Source organism: Triticum aestivum, chromosome 7A (assembly GCF_018294505.1).
Source record: "Triticum aestivum cultivar Chinese Spring chromosome 7A, IWGSC CS RefSeq v2.1, whole genome shotgun sequence".
In the NCBI taxonomy this organism is placed as follows: domain Eukaryota; kingdom Viridiplantae; phylum Streptophyta; class Magnoliopsida; order Poales; family Poaceae; genus Triticum; species Triticum aestivum.
In genome coordinates, this window is record NC_057812.1 from 739,215,261 (window position 1) to 739,222,069 (window position 6,809).

A 6,809-nucleotide genomic window follows, 5' to 3' on the forward strand; every position below is an offset into this window, starting at 1 on the left:
CTGGGTGCCAGGCCTGCTGCAGGAGCAACGCCGGATGTTATGAACGTCTGGCAGAGCAAAGCTGATGACTACTCGATAGTTTAGTGTGCCATGCTTTACGGCTTAGAATCGGGACTTCAACGACGTTTTGAACGTCATGGAGCATATGAGATGTTCCAGGAGTTGAAGTTAATATTTCAAGCAAATGCCCGGATTGAGAGATATGAAGTCTCCAATAAGTTCTATAGCTGCAAGATGGAGGAGAACAGTTCTGTCAGTGAGCATATACTCAAAATGTCTGGGTATAATAATCACTTGATTCAATTGGGAGTTAATCTTCCAGATGATTGCATCATTAAAAGAATTCTTCAATCACTGCCACCAAGCTACAAGAGCTTCATGATGAACTATAATATGCAAGGGATGAACAAGACTATTCCCGAGCTCTTCGTGATGCTGAAAGCTGCGGAGGTAGAAATCAAGAAGGAGCATCAAGTGTTGATGGTCAACAAGACCACTAGTTTCAAGAAAAAGGGCAAAGGGAAGAAGAAGGGGAACTTCAAAAAGAACGGCAAGCAAGTTGCTACTCAAGAGAAGAAACCCAAACCTGGACCTAAGCCTGAAACTGAGTGCTTCTATTGCAAGCAGACTGGTCATTGGAAGCGGAACTGCCCAAAGTATTTGGCGGATAAGAAGGATGGCAAGGTGAACAAAGGTATATGTGATATACATGTTATTGATGTGTACCTTACTAATGCTCGCAGTAGCACCTGGGTATTTGATACTGGTTCTGTTGCTAATATTTGCAACTCGAAACAGGGACTATGGATCAAGCGAAGATTGGTTAAGGACGAGGTGACGATGCGCATGGCAAACAGTTCCAAAGTCGATGTGATCGCAGTCGGCACGCTACCTCTACATCTACCTTCGGGATTAGTATTAGACCTAAATAATTGTTATTTGGTGCCAGCGTTAAGCATGAACATTATATCTGGATCTTGTTTGATGCGAGACGGTTATTCATTTAAATCAGAGAATAATGGTTGTTCTATTTATATGAGTAATATCTTTTATGGTCATGCACCCTTGAAGAGTGGTCTATTCTTGTTGAATCTCGATAGTAGTAACACACATATTCATAATGTTGAAGCCAAAAGATGCAGAGTTGATAATGAGCGTGCAACTTATTTGTGGCACTATCGTTTAGGTCATATCGGTGTAAAGCGCATGAAGAAACTCCATTCTGATGGACTTTTGGAACCACTTGATTATGAATCACTTGGTACTTGCGAACCGTGCCTCATGGGCAAGATGACCAAAACGCCGTTCTTCGGTACTATGGAGAGAGCAATAGATTTGTTGGAAATCATACATACAGATGTATGTGGTCCGATGAATATTGAGGCTCGTGGCGGATATCGTTATTTTCTCACCTTCACAGATGATTTAAGCAAATATGGGTATATCTACTTAATGAAACATAAGTCTGAAACATTTGAAAAGTTGAAGGAATTTCAGAGTGAAGTTGAAAATCATCGTAACAAGAAAATAAAGTTTCTACGATCTGATCGTGGAGGAGAATATTTGAGTTACGAGTTTGGTGTACATTTGAAAAATTGTGGAATAGTTTCGCAACTCACGCCACCCGGAACACCTCAGCGAAATAGTGTGTCCGAACATCGTAATCACACTTTACTGGATATGGTGCGATCTATGATGTCTCTTACTGATTTACCGCTATCGTTTTAGGGATACGCTCTAGAGACGACCGCATTCACGTTAAATAGGGCACCATCAAAATCCGTTGAGACGACGCGTGATGAACTGTTGTTTGGCAAGAAACCAAAGTTGTCGTTTCCAAAAGTTTGGGGCTGCGATGCTTATGTGAAAAAGCTTCAACCTGATAAGCTCGAACCCAAATCAGAGAAATGTGTCTTCATAGGATATCCAAAGGAAACTATTGGATACACCTTCTATCATAGATCCGAAGGCAAGACTTTTGTTGCTAAATTCGGAAACTTTCTGGAGAAGGAGTTTCTCTCGAAAGAAGTGAGTGGGAGGAAAGTAGAACTTGATGAGGTAACTGTACCTACTCCCTTATTGGAAAGTAGTACATCACAGAAAACTGTTTCTGTGACACCTACACCAGTTAGTGAGGAAGTCAATGATAATGATCATGAAACTTCAGAACAAGATACTACTGAACCTAGTAGATCAACCAGAGTAAGATCTGCACCAGAGTGGTACGGTAATCCCGTTCTGGAAGTCATGATGCTAGATCATGATGAACCTACGAACTATGAAGAAGCAATGGTGAGCCCAGATTCCGCAAAGTGGCTTGAAGCCATGAAATCTGAGATGGGATCCATGTATGAGAACAAAGTATGGAGTTTGGTTGACTTGCCCGATGATCGGCAAGCAATTGAGAATAAATGGATCTTCAAGAAGAAGACTGACGCTGACGGTAATATTACTGTCTACAAAGCTCGACTTGTCGCAAAAGGTTTTCGGCAAGTTCAAAGGGATTGACTACGATGAGACCTTCTCACCCGTAGCGATGCTTAAGTCTGTCCGAATCATGTTAGCAATTGCCGCATTTTATGATTATGAAATTTGGCAGATGGATGTCAAAACTGCATTCCTGAATGGATTTCTGGAAGAAGAGTTGTATATGATGCAACCAGAAGGTTTTGTCGATCCAAAGGGAGCTAACAAAGTGTGCAAGCTCCAGTGATCCATTTATGGACTGGTGCAAGCCTCTCGGAGTTGGAATAAACATTTTGATAGTGTAATCAAAGCATTTGGTTTTATACAGACTTTTGGAGAAGCCTGTATTTACAAGAAAGTGAGTGGGAGCTCTGTAGCATTTCTGATATTATATGTGGATGACATATTATTAATTGGAAATGATATAGAATTTCTGGATAGCATAAAGGGATACTTGAATAAGAGTTTTTCAATGAAAGACCTCGGTGAAGCTGCTTACATATTAGGCATTAAGATCTATAGAGATAGATCAAAACGTTTAATTGGACTTTCACAAACAACATACCTTGACAAAATTTTGAAGAAGTTCAAAATGGATCAAGCAAAGAAAGGATTCTTGCCTGTATTACAAGGTGTGAAATTGAGTAAGACTCAATGCCCGACCACTGCAGAAGATAGAGAGAATATGAAAGATGTTCCCTATGCATCAGCAATAGGATCTATCATGTATGCAATACTGTGTACCAGACCTGATGTGTGCCTTGCTATAAGTCTAGCAGGGAGGTACCAAAGTAATCCAGGAGTGGATCACTGGACAGCAGTCAAGAACATCCTGAAATACCTGAAAAGGACTAAGGATATGCTTCTCGTATATGGAGGTGACAAAGAGCTCGTCGTAAGTGGTTACGTTGATGCAAGCTTTGACACTGATCCGGACGATTCTAAATCGCAAACCGGATATGTGTTTACATTAAACGGTGGAGCTGTCAGTTGGTGCAGTTCTAAACAAAGCGTTGTAGCGGGATCTACATGTGAAGAGGAGTACATAGATGCTTCGGAAGCAGCAAATGAAGGAGTCTGGATGAAGGAGTTCATATCCGATCTAGGTGTCATACCTAGTGCATCGGGTCCAATGAAAATCTTTTGTGACAATACTGGTGCAATTGCCTTGGCAAAGGAATCCAGATTTCACAAGAGAACCAAGCACATCAAGAGACGCTTCAATTCCATCCGGGATCTAGTCCAGGTGGGAGAGTAGAGATTTGCAAGATACATACAGATCTGAATGTTGCAGACCCATTGACTATGCCTCTTCTACGAGCAAAACATGATCAGCACCAAGGCTCCATGGGTGTTAGAATCATTACGGTGTAATCTAGATTATTGACTCTAGTGCAAGTGGGAGACTTAAGGAAATATGCCCTAGAGGCAATAATAAAGTTATTATTTATTTCCTTATAATCATGATAAATGTTTATTATTCATGCTAGAATTGTATTAACCGGAAACATAATACATGTGTGAATACATAGACAAACAAAGTGTCACTAGTACGCCTCTACTTGACTAGCTCGTTAATCAAAGATGGTTATGTTTCCTAACCATGAACAATGAGTTGTTATTTGATTAACGGGATCACATCATTAAGAGAATGATCTGATTGACATGACCCATTCCATTAGCTTAGCACCCGACCGTTTAGTATGTTGCTATTGCTTTCTTCATGACTTATACATGTTCCTATAACTATGAGATTATGCAACTCCCGTTTACCAGAGGAACACTTTGGGTACTACCAAACGTCACAACGTAACTGGGTGATTATAAAGGAGTACTACAGGTGTCTCCCAAGGTATATGTTGGGTTGGCGTATTTCGAGATTAGGTTTTGTCACTCCGATTGTCGGAGAGGTATCTCTGGGCCCTCTCGGTAATGCACATCACATAAGCCTTGCAAGCATTACAACTAATATGTTAGTTGCGGGATGATGTATTACGGAACGAGTAAAGAGACTTGCCGGTAACGAGATTGAACTAGGTATTGGATACCGACGATCGAATCTCGGACAAGTAACATACCGATGACAAAGGGAACAACGTATGTTGTTATGCGGTCTGACCGATAAAGATCTTCGTAGAATATGTAGGAGCCAATATGGACATCCAGGTCCCGCTATTGTTTATTGACCGGAGACATGTCTCGGTCATGTCTACATTGTTCTCGAACCCGTAGGGTCCGCACGCTTAAGGTTACGATGACAGTTATGTTATGAGTTTATGCAGTTTGATGTACCGAAGGTTGTTCGGAGTCCCGGATGTGATCACGGACATGACGAGGAGTCTCTAAATGGTCGAGATGTAAAGATTGATATATTGGAAGCCTATATTTGGACATCGGAATCGTTCCGGGTGAAATCGGCATTTTTCCGGAGTACCGGGGGGTTACCGGAACCCCCCCGGGGGTTTATTGGGCCTACATGGGCCTTGAGGGAGAAGAGATAAGGAGGCAAGAGGTGGCCGCGTGCCCCTCCCCTTCCTAGTCCGAATAGGACAAGGGAAGGGGGGCGGCGCCCCCCCTTTTCCTTCCTCTCTTCCACCTCTTCCCCCTCTCTCCTTGTCCAACTAGGAGTCCTACTCCCAATGGGAGTAGGACTCCCCCTTGGCGCGCCCACCTTGGCCGGCCGCCCCCTCTCCCTGGCTCCTTTATATACTGAGGCAAGGGGCACCCTAGGACACACAAGTTGATCCACGTGATCTATTCCTTAGCCGTGTGCGGTGCCCCCAGCCACCATAGTCCTCGATGATACTGTAGCGGAGTTTAGGCGAAGCCCTGCTGCTGTGGTGCATCAAGATCGTCACCACGCCGTCGTGCTGGCGGAACTCTTCCCGAAACTTTGCTGGATCGGAGTCCGGGGATCGTCATCGAGCTGAACGTGTGCTCGAACTCGGAGGTGCCGTAGTTTCGGTGCTTGATCGGTCGGATCGTGAACACGTACGACTACATCATACAAACGCTTCCGTTGTCGATCTACTAGGTATGTAGATCACACTCTCCCCTCGTTGCTATGCATCACATGATCTTGCGTGTGTGTAGGATTTTTTTTGAAATTACTACGAAACCCAACATTCAAGCACTCACAAACTCTGTTTCTTAAAAAGAGGCTACATTTTTCATGCAGAGAAATAACTATATTTTTCCCAATACTGCAGTAGTAAAATCACATTTATCAGGGGCAACCAAACAGCTCACTGTAAATAAAACTAACATAATCTCAAATACTGAAGTATTCTCAAAGAACTTAGAACATAGTATGCTATCAAACAGGTCCAAACTGACTCACACAGATAGACTAACTAAAGACATTGACATGCCATCACTCTGTTTTCTTGTCCTTCAACTTGTTGACGCGCTCTGAGTGACGAATGCCCATATGGATGTAGGTCTCCGCTTCAATCGGCATGGTCCTGTCTCCTAGCTGCGGGATCCTTGGACCCACAATCTGCACATCCGCCGGCTGCTCCTGGACAACATCATCCTGCTCCTCCTCTCCAGCACTATCGTCCAGCAGCAGAACAACCTCATCTTCCCCGCTCTCATCCTTGCTCTGCTCCACATCTTCGCTATCACTCTCATCCTCGCTATGCTCCACATCTTCACTATCACTGTCATCCTTGCTCTGCTCCACATCACTGTTAGAGTGAACATTGGACTGATCAACCGGAGCAGGCACCGCGAGCAACACTCCGACAAGATCTGGCACTGGAATAGGAGGAGCGCGGCGGCGGGAGCGGTACATGTACCACCTCGCACGCTGACGCGGATCCGGGGAGTTCTCCACTTTGTTCATAGCCTAGAGGAAAACCTGGACTGGAACAACTCCTCGAGCAGGACCAAACAACGATTTCTTCTCATTTCCCGTAAGCACCTTGATGAGACCCCTACCGTGGTCGATGAACATCTGCAAGCTGGGAAACCAGCTGCAGATCTCCTCCACATTCGCCCTCATCTCCAGATCGCCCTGACAAAACTTCCCAACTGCCTCCTCCCACTTCTCTTGAGCGCGGCGGCAATCACTTGCCGACCGCGATCTCCTTCCCTTCTTGGCCCCCATCGCCGGCGACGCCAGATGTGAGATTTGAGCTCACGGAGTGAATGGGGAACAGAAGCAAATACCTAGGGTTCATATCTGCCAGATGAAATGGGGAATTTTTCCCCTCTCAAGCTGATAACCGCGTGTGAGGCCGGCCTGGTACGGCCCACCCAAATTAGGCCCAAATCAAAGCCGCGGCGGGCACTATCTCGGGGTGGTGGGAGTTTAGTCCCACCTCGCCAACGCAGAGGAG